Here is an 18,521-nt window from a genome sequence, read left to right on the forward strand (position 1 = left end):
ATATGCAAAGAATTACTCTGTTTTAATAAAAGGTCATTGCATAGAATGAAACTGTATAACAAATCCATGATTGACAACTGCCACAGAAAATACAACATTTAACCTAGTTTTCATCGCCACAATCACTGATGGGAAGCAAGATGATGTGTACCTACCCTTGGTTATATACACCCCATTACAATTCAGGTCATTTGCAACATGCACACATTGTTCATCAAAGTCCCCCCGACTTCCCAAAAAACAATTTTTCTTAAGGCGTCATCTGATTGGTCTCTTCAGGTGTGACATCAAGGGAAGTCAACTCCGAGAAGAGGGCTGGCAGCCAATACTGTGGCTCTCCAGAAGCTTGGGAATCCAACCATGCCAAGCCCTCTTTCAACAGGTGTTCCTAAGACAACAAGGAGTGTGTTAGGATGGTGGGTATAGAGCCAGATACTTGCCAAAAGATTGAACGTACATATCATTAGGATCATAAGAAAATCCATACATAAATTGTTAAGATAGTAAAAAAAGCCATGTCTGAAACATGAAATGTAAACATTACAATTGATCTGTAAATGTACAAAACCAGTGTTACGACTATGAATGAACATTTACACTTTTCAATTCTTACTTTACTCGGTTACTGTTCATTTTTTTATGCATACAATCTTTTGTCAGTATGTGGCATCTGCAAAGGACATGCACTGAATGTAGCTCGTCAATCAAGCAACTCTAGCCCAGATGTTAGTTGCTTTGCAGCTTCAGGTTTCATTTCCAAAATAAAAGTCTAGAACTTGTTTTAGAACTGCATTCAATAACGACATTATACGAGTAGATTACGTAGTATAGGCTTGGGACTTCAGCAAATTACTTGTGCGAGAATGATAAATACAGTGCCTTGCGAAAGTATTCGGCCCCCTTGAACTTTGCGACCTTTTGCCACATTTCAGGCTTCAAACATAAAGATATAAAACTGTATTTTTTTGTGAAGAATCAACAAGTGGGACACAATCATGAAGTGGAACGACATTTATTGGATATTTCAAACTTTTTTAACAAATCAAAAACTGAAAAATTGGGCGTGCAAAATTATTCAGCCCCTTTACTTTCAGTGCAGCAAACTCTCTCCAGAAGTTCAGTGAGGATCTCTGAAGGATCCAATGTTGACCTAAATGACTAATGATGATAAATACAATCCACCTGTGTGTAATCAAGTCTCCGTATAAATGCACCTGCACTGTGATAGTCTCAGAGGTCCGTTAAAAGCGCAGAGAGCATCATGAAGAACAAGGAACACACCAGGCAGGTCCGAGATACTGTTGTGAAGAAGTTTAAAGCCGGATTTGGATACAAAAATATTTCCCAAGCTTTAAACATCCCAAGGAGCACTGTGCAAGCGATAATATTGAAATGGAAGAAGTATCAGACCACTGCAAATCTACCAAGACCTGGCCGTCCCTCTAAACGTTCAGCTCATACAAGGAGAAGACTGATCAGAGATGCAGCCAAGAGGCCCATGATCACTCTGGATGAACTGCAGAGATCTACAGCTGAGGTGGGAGACTCTGTCCATAGGACAACAATCAGTCGTATATAGCACAAATCTGGCCTTTATGGAAGAGTGGCAAGAAGAAAGCCATTTCTTAAAGATATCCATAAAAAGTGTCGTTTAAATTTTGCCACAAGCCACCTGGGAGACACACCAAACATGTGGAAGAAGGTGCTCTGGTCAGATGAAACCAAAATTGAACTTTTTGGCAACAATGCAAAACGTTATGTTTGGCGTAAAAGCAACACAGCTCATCACCCTGAACACACCATCCCCACTGTCAAACATGGTGGTGGCAGCATCATGGTTTGGGCCTGCTTTTCTTCAGCAGGGACAGGGAAGATGGTTAAAATTGATGGGAAGATGGATGGAGCCAAATACAGGACCATTCTGGAAGAAAACCTGACGGAGTCTGCAAAAGACCTGAGACTGGGACGGAGATTTGTCTTCCAACAAGACAATGATCCAAAACATAAAGCAAAATCTACAATGGAATGGTTCAAAAATAAACATATCCAGGTGTTAGAATGGCCAAGTCAAAGTCCAGACCTGAATCCAATCGAGAATCTGTGGAAAGAACTGAAAACTGCTGTTCACAAATGCTCTCCATCCAACCTCACTGAGCTCGAGCTGTTTTGCAAGGAGTCTCTCGATGTGCAAAACTGATAGAGACATACCCCAAGCGACTTACAGCTGTAATCGCAGCAAAAGGTGGCGCTACAAAGTATTAACTTAAAGGAGGCTGAATAATTTTGCACGCCCAATTTTTCAGTTTTTGATTTGTTAAAAAAGTTTGAAATATCCAATAAATGTCGTTCCACTTCATGATTGTGTCCCACTTGTTGTTGATTCTTCACAAAAAAGTTTTATATCTTTATGTTTGAAGCCTGAAATGTGGCAAAAGGTCGCAAAGTTCAAGGGGGCCGAATACTTTCGCAAGGCACTGTACAAAGAAAAACCTTGTCTAGAATAACCGCCTGAGCTGCAAAATAAAATGTAAATATGATTTAGGCTAGGCCTATTCCGTTCTCTAAATATGCCATGCTGTTGTGTTATATAATTGCCATATAATTGCATAATACATATTTATAGCTGCGTGGCGGTATTGTGGTGATCATGTAACCTAATGAATCACACGTTTTCACAGATTTTAAGAGCACGGACTGTAGGCCTTATATTAGACATTTTGATTGTTGTATTCGTGAATTCCACTCGGTATGTAGGCTTGTTATAGCCATTTGCATTGCACAACCCCATCACACAGAGGCTATATCCATATCAATAAATGAGACAAAACAAAATGTTGATTAAGGCTTGGCTATAACCTGTCCTGAGTGTTAGTAATTGTCATTCTCCAATAACACAGACTCCAAAGTAAATCAAAGGGAGAAAAATTGATGTTATGCTGGTAGGTACAGTTGAAGTCGGAAGTTTACATACACCTTAGCCAAATACATTTAAACGCAGTTTTTCACAATTCCTGACATTTAATTCTAGTAAAAATTCCATGTCTTAGGTCAGTTAGGATCACCACTTTATTTTAAGAATGTGAAATGTCAGAATAATAGTAGAGAGAATGATTTCAGCTTATATTTCTTTCATCACATTCCCAGTGGGTCAAAAGTTTACATACACTCAATTAGTATTTGGTAGCATTGCCTTTAAATTGTTTAACTTGGGTCAAATGTTTCAGGTAGCCTTCCACAAGCTTCCCACAATAAATTGGGTGAATTTTGGCCCATTCCTCCTGACAGAGCTGGTGTAACTGAGTCAGGTTTGTAGGCCTCCTTACTCGCACACGCATTTTCAGTTCTGTCCACAAATTTTCTATAGGATTGAGGTCAGGGTTTTGTGATGGCCACTCCAATACTTTGACTTTGTTGTCCTTAAGCCATTTTGTCACAACTTTGGAAGTATGCTTGGGGTCATTGTCCATTTGGAAGACCCATTTGCGACCAAGCTTTAACTTCCTGACTGATGTCTTGAGATGTTGCTTCAATATATCCACATAATTTCCCTTCCTCATGATGCCATCTGTTTTGTGAAGTGCACCAGTCCCTCCTGCAGCAAAGCACCCCCACAACATGATGCTGCCACCCCCGTGCTTCACGGTTGGGATGGTGTTCTTCAGCTTGCAAGCATCCCCCTTTTTCCTCCAAACATAACGATGGTCATTATGGCCAAACAGTTCTATTTTACATCAGACCAGAGGACATTTCTCCAAAAAGTACGATCTTTGTCCGCATGTGCAGTTGCAAACCGTAGTCTAGCTTTTTTATGGCGGTTTTGGAGCAGTGGCTTCTTCCTTGCTGAGCGGCCTTTCAGGTTATGTCGATATGGGACTCGATATAGGATACTTTTGAATCTATATCTTCACAATGTCCTTTGCTGTTGTTCTGGGATTGATTTGCACTTCTCGCACCAAAGTAAGTTAATCTCTAGGAGACAGAACGCGTCTCAATCCTGAGAGGTATGACAGCTGCGTGGTCCCAGGGTGTTTATACTTGCACACTATTGTTTGTACAGATGAACATGGTACCTTTAGGCATTTGAAAATTGCTCCCAAGGATGAACCAGACTTGTGGGGATCTACAATTTTTTTTCTGAGGTCTTGGCTGACTTCTTTTGATTTTCCCATGATGTCAAGCAAAGAGGCACTGAGTTTGAAGGTAGGCCTTGAAATACATCCACAGGTACACCTAAAATTTACTCAAATGATGTCAAGGTCAGATTATTTATCTTCAAAATATTCTTATATGAGCGAAATAGACAAGAGGTCCCAAATGGTCAAGACTGTCTATAGACTATTCTTATTGCCAAATCTGTTTTCCATATCAGCCACTGCACATGCTTCTTCAACTATTTTGTTCAACATTTATTTAGAGGCCTATGAGCTAGGGTCTCTTTTTAAGGTGAGCCCTATCCAGTTATAAAACACAAATGGGAGTTCCAAAATATGTCCGCAAGATACCAGTACCCAAAATTATAGCCTAAATTGCGCTGCCTACAAGATGAAGGCCTATTTTTTATTTGAATAGGCCTAAATTAAACATTGAATTATTAAAGTAATAGGCTAAAATAACTTTGGAGAATGTAGAATACACATTGATTTCAATAAACAAATGGGTAAGATTGTTCTATTCTCTTTGATTTAATTTCTATTGCAACTCAGACAAATGACTGACTTGATGACATACTGATGGAACAAACTGAATGGAGGATGAATTAAATCTTCAAATATGTTGAAATTACAAGTTGTATGCAAGTGCATGCTCTGCACTTAATTTGGCTAGTAGGCAAATAGGTCTACATTAGAGTATAATGACTATGACTGCATGCCTGCAGAATGGCATCTTCTGAGGCTGAAGGGTGCTTTTCCGAAAGCGCATGGTGCTGCATAGAGATCACAAGCTCTTCAACTCGGCAGCAGTGTCGTGATGGAGGGAACAGCCTATACGGAGACTACCTAAGACCACTGTAACGGAGTTATTGTAAAGTGTGGTAATATGCTTATGCCAGACAGCCTACTTTTAACATCTCCCTTGTTCATTTCAAAGTCTATATGTTAATGACCCGATTAATATAAATCATGTCAAAATCATTTTTACATTCATATTAACCCCTCCTACAGAATATGCTTTGGCAAGATTTTGAGTGATGAAATAAATATCTAAATATTCTATAAAAAATATTTTGAGTGGCAAAGACTCCAGTGGTCATACATACAGTGGGGCAAAAAAGTATTTAGTCAGCCACCAATTGTGCAAGTTCTCCCACTTAAAAAGATGAGAGGCCTGTAATTTTCATCATAGGTACACTTCAACTATGACAGACAAAATGAGAAGAAAAAATCCAGAAAATAACATTGTAGGATTTTTAATGAATTTATTTGCAAATTATGGTGGAAAATAAGTATTTGGTCACCTACAAACAAGCAAGATTTCTGGCTCTCACAGACCTGTAACTTCTTCTTTAAGAGGCTCCTCTGTCCTCCACTCGTTACCTGTATTAATGGCACCTGTTTGAACTTGTTATCAGTATAAAAGACACCTGTCCACAACCTCAAACAGTCACACTTCAAACTCCACTATGGCCAAGACCAAAGAGCTGTCAAACAACACCAGAAACAAAATTGTAGACCTGCACCAGGCTGGGAAGACTGAATCTGCAATAGGTAAGCAGCTTGGTTTGAAGAAATCAACTGTGGGAGTAATTATTAGGAAATGGAAGACATACAAGACCACTGATTATCTCCCTCGATCTGGGGCTCCACGCAAGATCTCACCCCGTGTGGTCAAAATGATCACAAGAACGGTGAGCAAAAATCCCAGAACCACACGGGGGGACCTAGTGAATGACCTGCAGAGAGCTGGGACCAAAGTAACAAAGCCTACCATCAGTAACACACTACGCCGCCAGGGACTCAAATCCTGCAGTGCCAGACGTGTCCCCCTGCTTAAGCCAGTACATGTCCAGGCCCGTCTGAAGTTTGCTAGAGAGCATTTGGATGATCCAGTAGAAGATTTGGAGAATGTCATATGGTCAGATGAAACCAAAATATAACTTTTTGGTAAAAACTCAACTCGTCGTGTTTGGAGGACAAAGAATGCTGAGTTGCATCCAACGAACACCATACCTACTGTGAAGCATGGGGGTGGAAACATCATGCTTTGGGGCTGTTTTTCTGCAAAGGGACCAGGATGACTGATCCGTGTAAAGGAAAGAATGAATGGGGCCATGTATCGTGAGATTTTGAGTGAAAACCTCCTTCCATCAGCAAGGGCATTGAAGTTGAAACGTGGCTGGGTCTTTCAGCATGACAATGATCCCAAACACACCGAAGCATTTCAAGGTCCTGGAGTGGCCTAGCCAGTCTCCAGATCTCAATCCCATAGAAAATCTTTGGAGGGAGTTGAAAGTCCATGTTGCCCAGCAACAGCCCCAAAACATCCCTGCTCTAGAGGAGATCTGCATGGAGGAATGGGCCAAAATACCAGCAACAGTGTGTGAAAACTTTGAAGACTTACAGAAAACGTTTGACCTCTGTCATTGCCAACAAAGGGTTTATAACAAAGTATTGAGATAAACTTTTGTTATTGACCAAATACTTATTTTCCACCATAATTTGCAAATAAATTCATTAAAAATCCTACAATGTGATTTTCTGGATTTTTTTTCTCAGTTTGTCTGTAATGGTTGAAGTGTACCTATGATGAAAATTACAGGCCTCTCTCATCTTTTAAAGTGGGAGAACTTGCACGATTGGTGGCTGACTAAATACTTTTTTGCCCCACTGTAATTCATAGATTCACCAAACATCTATTATTATTATTCTGTTTCATTATTACTGGTAGATACAGTGGCTTGTGAAAGTATTCACCCCCCTTGGCATTTTTCCTATTTCGTTGCCATTCCAACCTGGAATTAAAATGGATTTTTGGGGGGTTTGTAATCGTTTGATTTACACAACATGCCTACAACTTTGAAGATGCAAAACATTTGAGCGTGCATAACTATTCACCCCCCAAAAGGCAATACCTTTGAGCCACCGTTTGCAGCAATTAAGGCTGCAAGTCTCTTGGTGTATGTCTCTATAAGCTTGGCACATCTAGCCACTGAGAATTTTGCCCATTCTTCAAGGCAAAACTGCTCCTTCAAATCAGATGGGTTCCGCTGGTGTACAGCAATCTTTAAGTCATCCCACAGATTCTCAATTGGATTGAGGTCTGGGCTTTGACTAGGCCATTCCAAGACATTAAAATGTTTCCCCTTAAACCACTCGAGTGTTGCTTTAGCAGTATGCTTATATGCTTAGGGTTATTGTCCTGCTGGAAGGTGAACCTCCGTCCCAGTCTCAAATCTCTGGAAGACTGAAACAGTTTTCCCTCAATAATTTCCCTGTATTTAGCGCCATCCATTACTCCCTCAATTCTGACCGGAAACTGGTCCCTGCAGATGAAAAACATAACCACAGCATGATGCTATCAACACCATGCTTCACTGTGGGGGTGATGTTCTCGGGGTGATGAGTTGGGTTTATGCCAGACATAGCGTTTTCCTTGATGGCCAAAAAGCTACATTTTAGTCTCATCTAAACAGAGTACCTTCTTCCGTATGTTTGGGAGTCTCCCACATGACTTTTGGCAAACACCAAACATATTTGCTTATTTTTTCTTTAAATATTGGCTTTTCTTCTGGCCACTCTTCCGTAAAGCCCAGCTCTGTGGAGTGTAAGGCTTAAAGTGGTCCTATGGACAGATACTCCAATCTCCGCTGTGGAGCTTTGCAGCTCCTTCAAGGTTATCTTTGGTCTCTTTGTTGCCTCTCTGATTACTGCCCTCCTTGCCTGGTCCATGAGTTTTGGTGGGCGACCCTCTCTTGGCAGGTTTGTTGTGGTGCCATTTTCTTTACATTTTTTAATCATGGATTTAATGTTGCTCCCTGGGATGTTCAAAGTTTGGGATTTTCTTTTTATAACCCAACCCTGATCTGTACTTCTCCACAACTTTGTCTCTGACCTGTTTGGAGAGCTCCTTGGTCTTCATGGTGCTGCCTGCTTGGTGGTGCCCCTTGTTTAGTGGTGTTGCAGACTCTGGGGCCTTTCAGAACAGGTGTATATATACTGAGATCATGTGACAGATCATGTGACACTTAGATTGCACAGGTGGACTTTATTTAACTAATTATTTAACTAATTATGTGACTGGAGGTAATTATGTGTTCTGGAGGTAATTGCTTACACCAGATCTTATTTAGGGCTTCACAGCAAAGGGGGTGAATACATATTCACGCACAACTTTTCTTCTTTTAAAATTTTTTGAAAATTAAAAAAAAAAAAATTCTTCACCAATTTGGACTCTGTTCATTAACTGAAATCCAAATAAAAATCTATTTAAATTACAGGTTGTAATGCAACAAAACAGGAAAAACTCCAAGTGGGATGAATACTTTTGCAAGGCACTGTACTACTGGTTATGTTTCATTATTCCTGGTAGACACTACTGGTCATTAGAGGTCGACCGATTATGATTTGTCAATGCCGATACCGATTATTGGAGGACCAAAAAAGGGTTACCAATACCAATTAATCGGCCATTTAAAAAAAAAAATCTGTATTTGTAATAATGACAATTACAACAATACTGAATGAACACTTATTTTAACTTAATATAATACATCAATAAAATCAATTTAGCCTCAAGTAGATAATGAAACATGTTCAATTTGGTTTAAATAATGCAAAAACAAAGTGTTGGAGAAGAACGTAAAAGTGCAATATGTGCTATGTAAGAAAGCTAACGTTTCAGTTCCTTGCTCAGAACATGAGAACATATGAAAGCTGGTGGTTCCTTTTAACATGAGTCTTCAATATTCCCAGGTAAGAAGTTTTAGGTTGTAGGTATTATAGGACTATTTCCCTCTATGCCATTTGTATTTCATTAACCTTTGACTATTGGATGTTCTTATAGGCACTTTAGTATTGCCAGTGTAACAGTATAGTCTCCGTCCCTCTCCTCGCTCCTCCCTGGGCTCGAACCAGCAACACAACGACAACAGCCACCACATCGAAGCAGCGTTACCCATGCAGAGCAAGGGAAACAACCACCCCAAGGCTCAGAGTGAGTGAAGTTTGAAATGCTATTAGCGCACGCTAACTAGCCATCCATTTCCCTTCGGTCACACCAGCCTCATCTCAGGAGTTGATAGGTTTGAAGTCATAAACAGCGCAATGCTTGACGCACAACGAAGATCTGCTGGCAAAACGCACAAAAGTGCTGTTTGAATGAATGTTTACGTGCCTGCTTCTGCCTACCACCACTCAGTCAGATACTTAGATACTTGTATGCTCAGTCAGATTATATGCAAGACAGGACATGCTAGATAATATCTAGTAATATCATCAACCATGTGTAGTTAATTAGTGATTATGATTGATTGTTTTTTATAAGATAAGTTTAATGCTAGCTAGCAACTTACCTTGGCTTACTGCATTTGTGTAACAGGCAGTCGTCTCCTTGTGGAGTGCAACGAGAGAGAGGCAGGTCGTTATTGCGTTGGACTAGTTAACTGTAAGGTTTCAAGATTGGATCCCCCGAGCTGACAAGGTGAAAATCTGTCTTTCTGCCCCAGAACGAGGCAGTTAACCCACCATTCCTAGGCCATCATTGAAAATAAGAATGTGTTCTTAACTGACTTGCCTAGTTAAATAAAGATTAAATAAAGGTGTAAAAAATAATAATAATAATAAAATCGGCAAATCGGCGTTATGAAAACTTGAAATCAGCCATTCCGATTAATCGGTCGACCTCTACTGGTTATGTTTCATTATTCCTGGTAGATACTACTGGTTATGATTGCAGACAGACCCCAGAGAATGGGACGGTGCAATATTGAATTAGTCATATTTCGATAAGGTGCATGCATCGGGATGTCCACGTCACCCAGAGATATGCCCATGCTGTAGATACACACCTAGCGGACTGAAACTTCACTGTTGTAGGCAAAGTACAGTTAGTGCTATCTAGACTTGCTCTGGCAAAAAATCCATTACATAAGCTACCTAAATGTGAAGTAAACTCAACTGATGAGTAATAGAGAATGGAGACTTTTAACTTGAAACCTGAAAACGTGTTATGCTTGTTTGAGTAGCACTCCTCACAGGCCGCTTGGTGTACGTTTTTTTTGTTGGTGAGATAAAACTGCCAAAACTCTGAAAGCTCTTATTGTACATCAGAATTGCAACACAAGATTTGTTCAAGCCTAAAATGTTAGTCCGTAATCGTAACATGGTGTTTTTATGAAATTTCACATTTACGCATGGCTTTTCTTCCAATCCTAACGATGCGTACGTTCAACTTTTTGGCAGGTATCTGGCTCCATAGGTGGGGAGCTAAAACTAAATCAAGAACCATGGTTCTATGGTCCTTTGTCAGTCCTAATTAGTGTGTAGCTAACAATTTCCTTCTGTAAAATATCCTCCTCCCAGGGTTGTGTTCGAGACCAGAGCAAATCGAGACCAAGTCAAGACCAAGACCGGGAGGGCAGCGAGGCCAAGTCAAGACCAGAAAAATGTGAGTCCAATTCAAGACCATGGTTGTAATTGTGTCATATCGCCACAATAATAAGAGTTGACCAAGGCAGTTAAGGGCAGAACAGCAGATTCTGAACCAGCGACCTTTCGGTTACTGGCCCAATGCTCTTAACAACTAGGCTACCTGCCACTAACCCTGACAGATCTAGAATAGATAATAGGATGAAATATGTTACAACTTCCCCAAGTCTCCCCTTACTGATAGTGAGCGTCCAAATTTCACACAATGTCCCCCACTCTTCCCTACCAACGAATCAAGGAAATTCTGACAAAGTTTAATGATATTTTTCAACGAAAGTAAAGGACAGTAATGTTACGAATAAATAAGATATTTATGTGTCATGAAAGGAGTGTGGATATTAATGTGTCATGAAAGGAGTGTGAATATTTGGCCTGGCGAAGCGGTTTTATGGGCTGACTGAATGGGAGCTGATAATTAGGAATTTTTCACTCCGCTGGTCTCTGCAAGAAATTACGAGTCCTCATTGTACGAGAGAGAGTCAAGACCGAGTAAAAATATATCCGACACAGAGACAAGACCAAGACACTAAATATGTGGTCTCAAGACCGGAGTCGAGTACTACAACACCGCCTCCTCCTAAACTTACCAGCACATGACAGACACGCTCTCGCTCCCACTTGAGAGACTCTCTGATCTCACTCACTGAAATGTAGCCCTTCTTCTGAAAATTGGCAGAAAAATAAATATTCATGACATCTGGCACCATATTTGCAGTCCTCTAAATGACTCATGCAAAAGCAAGTATCCGTGTAGCATGTTCTGGACCCAAGCATGATGTTGGTAATCGCTCACAAAAAAAATCAAACAGTGCCCTCTAATCTCACAATCAGTATTCTGAGAAATTTTTGTCAAGTCATTTAGTCTAATAACTGATCAAGTAGCCACACGATACAGATTCAAGAGGTGAAATTAAGGATTACCTCAGCCAGCTGAAGTACCACAGTGTGGTCCATGTTGAGCTCTGCTGGCACTGACTGCACAAGGTAAGAACTTCCAACAGAAATCACCCCAAAGCCATTCTCCATTGCTTTCAGCTTCTTTATGGCCCGCACCAAGTCATCTCTGGAGTGGAGAACAGAGATACAATTTTGACTTCATAATGAAATTGCACAAAAGTGTATGAATAATTGTGTGCATTATTGTATTAAATATGATCATAAAGGTTGACTTCCTGCATTTCTTAGGAGACACAATTGAATGCATCATTTCAAATATTTGTCTGATGGTACTCACTGGCTCACATCCTGAGCAGATTTCCCCCTTCCCTGATGATGCACCCGCTCTGTACTGGAGCTCATCCAGGGTAATAAGTCCTAAAACAGAGATAAAACATAAATGAAAGGCACATTACAAATGCAGTGTTTTGCTATGACCCTTGAGTATGTTCCAAAGAAGCCTCACCTCCATGTAAGTGTTTCAGGGCCAGACATACTTCAATGATCTGCAGACCCAGCTTGTGATAGAAGTCACCCACACCAAGCATCTCCAAAAGCCTTTGGCTTTGCCAGCAAAAGCCTTTGCCAGCTGTCAATGACACAGAAAACCCTCAACTGGTTGCGTTTCAATTAATTGAATAAATACAAAGCATGCATGGAGCATGCATGGAGCATGCATGGAGCATGCATAAAAAAATGACTCAGGAACATTCAATACCCTTAGCGAATGGGCTACTAGAGCAAAAAAAACGACACAGTTATGATCCTCACAGGCAAGTGGGTCGACTCCAATGGTGGCACACATCTCCTGGAACTGGACCCGGAACTGGGAACTCTTATGGATCTCTTGTTTGTGCTTGCTGGCAAATTCCTCAAGGTTATATTTGAAGGTCTTCATCTGTTTTGACATCTGAAAGACCATGATGGTTAGATCTTTCTACAATGGCAGCAAGTTGATTACCTACATGGATTAAATAGCATTCCAAAGTAGACACACTTGCACACCCACACGACTTATTGGGCTTATTGTTCAGGCTTACTTGAACAATTTGATCCTCAGCTAGAACTGTCCCCCGCTCTTGAAACTTGACCTACAGAAAATAGAGTGTTTTGGCTAAGATGTTTGTATTTCTTGCTGCTAATGAAAATGACTGCAATGCCATGACTTGATTATTTATATTTTGTATATGGGCACATTCATCTATAGACAACATGACGGCAAACAAATGACCTCTGCAAGCTACTTTTTGGCGATAGCTCCCCACCTACTCCTCTCCTATGCATCTTGTTTGTGTAAAAAAAAAGGACTAACGTTAGCAAGCAAAAAGATGACACTACTACTGTTATGCTAGCTAGTAAGTTTCCAGTTGAACGGTCAAAGTAACATGCTAAAAATGCTTTTTTGGTTATTGCAGCCATGTGATGAGTGTCGGCATTCCGTACCTATTCAATAACACTTTCCATGCACACATCTCTGAAATCGACTAATATCACACTCTTTGTGACATTTGAGAGCTAACTGACTACGCTTGCATCTTTACCCGGAAGTAACTTCTCCTTCTTTGGGATTGCGTTTGCAAATCGCATCCAACGTTCAAGGTGCATACACCGCTACCTACTGTACTGGAGTGTGAGGGAAGCCACGGTCTAACTATATTAAATTATCTTAATTAGTCCTGTTCCTCTAAGAAGGAGAAATAGAGCCCGAGACACCACTTCCCTCCCCCGAAATACACCACCCAAACCCCAACCCTTTCACACAATCTCCCCCATCTATGTCATACAATTCACAACTCATCACACAGACCTGTTTCATGTCTCCCTATCATCATCAATGTGGCATTCAAACCTGTGTGCCCAAACCGTAGTCTACTCCACACAACTTCCTCTCTCCCACATCCCATACTCCCCACCTCTTCCTTTACTGACCGATGCATGCTATAAAATTGCCTCCCCTTACTACTAGCATCCCACTCCCTTTGCCTAAGATTGAGCCCTTTAGCCCCGAACAAGGACTTGACTTCCCTGCGACCCAGCGGGACCTGAATAATTACCCTCTCTTGCCTCACAGCACTCTTAGCAATCACATCAGCTTTCTCATTACCCTCCACACCCACATGGACAGAAACACAACAAAAGCTTATCACCACTCCTATCCTCTCCAATCCCATTAACAGCACTATCATCTCCACAAAACAAGTCTCCTTTCTCCGTCTTCACACTACTCAACACTGCAGCCGAATCAGAGTGGTTTTACCTCCTCCTCCACCCATCTCAAAATCAAATCAAATCAAATTTTATTTGTCACATGCACATGGTTAGCAGATGTTAATGCAAGTGTAGCGAAAAACTTGTGCTTCTAGTTCCGTTCATGCAGTAATATCTAACAAGTAATCTAACCTAACAATTTCACAACAACTACCTTATACACACAAGTGTAAAGGAATGAATAAGAATATGTACATAAAAATATATGAATGAGCGATAGCCGAACGGCATAGGCAAGATGCAGTAGATGGTATAGAGTACAGTATACACATATGAGATGAGTAATGTAAGGTATGTAAACATGATATAAAGTGGCATTGTTTAAAGTGGCTAGTAATACAGTTATTACATCATTTTTTCATTATTAAAGTGGCTAGAGATTAGTCAGTATGTTGGCAGCAGCCACTCAATGTTAGTGATGGCTGTTTAACAGTCTGATGGCCTTGAGATAGAAGCTGTTTTTCAGTCTCTCGGTCCCAGCTTTGATGCACCTGTACTGACCTCGTCTTCTGGATGATAGCGGGGTGAACAGGCAGTGGCTCGGATGGTTGTTGCCCTTGATGATCTTTTTGGCCTTCCTGTGACATCGGGTGGTGTAGGTATCCTGGAGGGCAGGTAGTTTGCCCCCGGTGATGAGTTGTGCAGACCTCACTACCCTCTGGAGAGCCTTACGGTTGTGGGCGGAGCAGTTGAAGTACCAGGCGGGGATGCAGCCCGACAGGATGCTCTCAATTGTGCATTGTGTCGTGGCAGAATCAGAATTATTTTGGTAACATTTCTAAATAAGATGTCATATTCATTTTATAGCATGCTTATGTGGGGAAAAGTTACTTGGGCCCAGAGAGGGGAGAGGTCTGGTTAGTCTTATCTGTGAATGTGTCATGTGTAAACATATCTTTCAAACCATGTGAAGGGATGATTGAGGGGGAAGCAATTATCTCTTGGCTCCACAATGTCTGTGTGCCAGTCACTGTCTCTCTGTGATCTTGTCCAGGAGGGGGTGTATTTGATGTATGCCATTGGAAGAGGTAGTGTTTTTAGTCCTGAGTGGTACCAAGAGCGAGATAAGAACATAGTTGAACGATAATTTATAGCCAATGCTGTCTGGCTATGTTTGTCTTTGCTATAAAGGATCTCAGTTGCAATGTGTAAGCACTCTCAGAGAATTAATTTAAAGACACTGAATTGATCTGAGAGTCACAGGGTTGTGATGGAGCTCATATAATTAAAGATGGACTTTATGATAGCTCTGACTTGTGTGTGGTTTGCTCTCTCAAGATTTGGTAATACAGGAAATTTCCACTACATTTGGTAAAAGTTTGTGAGTGTTTTTGGTGACAAGACAAATTTCTTCAGCCTCCTGAGGTTGAAGAGGCGCTGCAGCGCCTTCATTACCACACTGTCTGTGTGGGTGGACCATTTCAGTTTGTCCGTGATGTGTACGCCGAGGTACTTAAAACTTTCCACCTTCTCCACTACTGTCCTGTTGATGTGGATAGGGGGCTGCTCCCTCTTCTGTTTCCTGAAGTCCACGATCATCTTCTTTGTTTTGTTGACATTGAGTGTGAGGTTATTTTCCCGACACCACACTCCGAGGGCCCTCACCTCCTCCCTGTAGGCTGTCTCGTCGTTGTTGGTAATCAAGCCTACCACTGTTGTGTCGTCTGCAAACTTGATGATTGAGTTGGAGGCGTGCATGGCCACGCAGTCATGGGTGAACAGGGAGTACAGGAGAGGGCTGAGAACGCACTGGGGGTGGCCCGTCAGGAAGTCCAGGACCCAGTTGCACAGGCCGGAGTCGAGACCCTGGGTCTCGAGCTTAATGACGAGTTTGGAGGATGCTATGGTGTTAAATGCTGAGCTGTAGTCGATGAACAGGATTCTTACATAGGTATTCCTCTTGTCCAGATGGGTTAGGGCAGTGTGCAATGTGATTGCGATTGCGTCGTCTGTGGACCTATTGGGGCGGTAAGCAAAATGGAGTGGGTCTAGGGTGTCAGGTAGGGTGGACGTGATATGGTCCTTGACTCGTCTCTCAAAGCACTTCATGATGATTGAAGTGAGTGCTACGGGGCAATAGTCATTTAGCTCAGTTACCTTCACTTTCTTGGGAACAGGAACAATGGTGTCCCTCTTGAAGCATGTGGGAACAGCAGACTGGGATAAGGATTGATTGAATATGTCCGTAAACACACCAGCCAGCTGGTCAGCGCATGCTCTGAGGACGCGGCTGGGGATGCCGTCTGGGCTGGCAGCCTTGCAAGGGTTAACACATTTAAATGTTTTACTCTCGTTGGCTGCAGTGAAGGAGAGCCCGCAGGTTTTGGTAGCGGGCCGTGTCAGTGGCACTGTGTTGTCCTTAAAGCGAGCAAAGAAGTTGTTACGTTTGTCTGGGAGCAAGACATCGTGGTCCGTGACGGGGCTGGTTTTCCTTTTGTAGTCCGTGATTGACTGTAGACCCTGCCACATACCTCTCGTGTCTGAGCTGTTGAATTGCAACTCTACTTTGTCTCTATACTGACGCTTAGCTTGTTTGATTGCCTTGCTGAGGGAATAACTACACTGTTTGTATTCGGTCATGTTTCCGTTCACCTTGCCCTGATTAAAAGCAGTGGTTCGCGCTTTCAGTTTTGCGCGAATGCTGCCATCAATCCACAGTTTCTGGTTGGGGAATGTTTTAATAGATGCTGTGGGTACAACATCACCTATGCACTTGCTAATGAACTCGCTCATCGAATCAGCGTATTCATCAGTGTTATTGTCTGACGCTATGATGAACATATCACAGTGCACGTGATCTAAGCAATCTTGAAGCGTGGAATCCGATTGTTCAGACCAGCGTTGAACAGACCTGAGCACGGGCGCTTCCTGTTTTAGTTTCTGTCTATAGGCTGGGAGCAATAAAATAGAGACATGGTCAGATTTTCCGAAAGGAGGGCGGGGAGGGCTTTATATGCATCGCGGTAGTTAGAATAACAATGATCCAGGGTTTTGCCACCTCGGGTCGCGCATTCGATATGCTGATAAAATTTAGGGAGCCTTGTTTTCAGATTAGCCTCAAACCTATAATCATGGCCATCAATTCTGCCATATACATTGACACAATCAGTTAACCACTTACATACTCTAACATTGAAACATGGGATATACATCCCAGCCCCCACCCTTCCACTGACTAGATCCTTTGAACCGTCTGTTTATATCCTTAAAAACAAATAAAGCTAATTATATATACATCTCTCCACACACCATCGCAAGTCTTCACCCCATTCTTTCCTGCCTTCAATCATGTCCACATCTTCACTTGGTTTTCGAAACAGCCAATCAGGAACATTCCCCAATGCAATTGCCAGTCCTATTTCTCTCTCCCCCAGTCAATATTCTACTACCTTCTGCCCGATTGTCCACCCGTATGCCCTCTGCTTATCCCCTCCTCACTCCCAGCATTCCCAGGTTGCCATGACCACAGGATGTCCTTCTGAACTCCCTTTCAACCTTGTCCAGTATGCTAATGATGTTTGTCCCGCCTTATCCTCAGTGGCAATTCCCCACTATCCATCTGCCAAACCACAACAATTTCAGGGCCCTTGACTGTATCCTAACCAGCCGCTGTACTACTGTTTTGGCTGCCGATCCATATACAAAGCACCCATAATCCAAACATGACATGATCAATGCCTGGTACATAATCAACAGTGTTTGTCTATCCAACCCCCAACCATAACCTGCCATTGCTTTCATGCGGTTCAGCATCTTCCTACACTTAATTAGAATATACTCAACATGTCTCTTCCACGTACGCCTCTTATCAAACCACATAACTAAATACTTAAATCCAGACACCCTACCTATATCCTGACCCTACATTTGCAGCCTAACATATTTAACCTTCCTCCTAGAAAACAGCATAATGTAGGACTTGGCCACACACATCCTAAACCCCCATGTTAGAGACCAATCGTCCACAACTCCCACAGTATCTAGCATCTTCCTCCTCACATATTTCACATTCCCACCACTGTTCCATACAGCCACATCCATTCCCTGTCCCACCTCCTTAAATACGTAATATACAGTGCCTTGCGAAAGTATTCGGCCCCCTTGAACTTTGCAACCTTTTGCCACATTTCAGGCTTCAAACATAAAGATATAAAACAGTATTTTTTTGTGAAGAATCAACAACAAGTGGGACACAATCATGAAGTGGAACGACATTTATTGGATATTTCAAACTTTTTTAACAAATCAAAAACTGAAAAATTGGGCGTGCAAAATTATTCAGCCCCCTTAAGTTAATACTTTGTAGCGCCACCTTTTGCTGCGATTACAGCTGTAAGTCGCTTGGGGTATGTCTCTATCAGTTTTGCACATCGAGAGACTGAAATTTTTCCCATTCCTCCTTGCAGAACAGCTCGAGCTCAGTGAGGTTGGATGGAGAGCATTTGTGAACAGCAATTTTCAGTTCTTTCCACAGATTCTCGATTGGATTCAGGTCTGGACTTTGACTTGGCCATTCTAACACCTGGATATGTTTATTTTTGAACCATTCCATTGTAGATTTTGCTTTATGTTTTGGATCATTGTCTTGTTGGAAGACAAATCTCCATCCCAGTCTCAGGTCTTTTGCAGACTCCATCAGGTTTTCTTCCAGAATGGTCCTTTATTTGGCTCCAT

The 18,521-nt window shown here is 41.7% G+C and overlaps 1 pseudogene; it reads right to left on the reverse strand.

The window, feature by feature from the left end:
* Positions 1-162: 162 nt before the first annotated feature.
* LOC112224144 lies at positions 163-13,315 on the reverse strand (annotated as a pseudogene).
* Between the last annotated feature and the right edge of the window lie 5,206 nt (positions 13,316-18,521).

This window comes from Oncorhynchus tshawytscha, linkage group LG25, assembly GCF_018296145.1.
Source record: "Oncorhynchus tshawytscha isolate Ot180627B linkage group LG25, Otsh_v2.0, whole genome shotgun sequence".
NCBI lineage: Eukaryota > Metazoa > Chordata > Actinopteri > Salmoniformes > Salmonidae > Oncorhynchus > Oncorhynchus tshawytscha.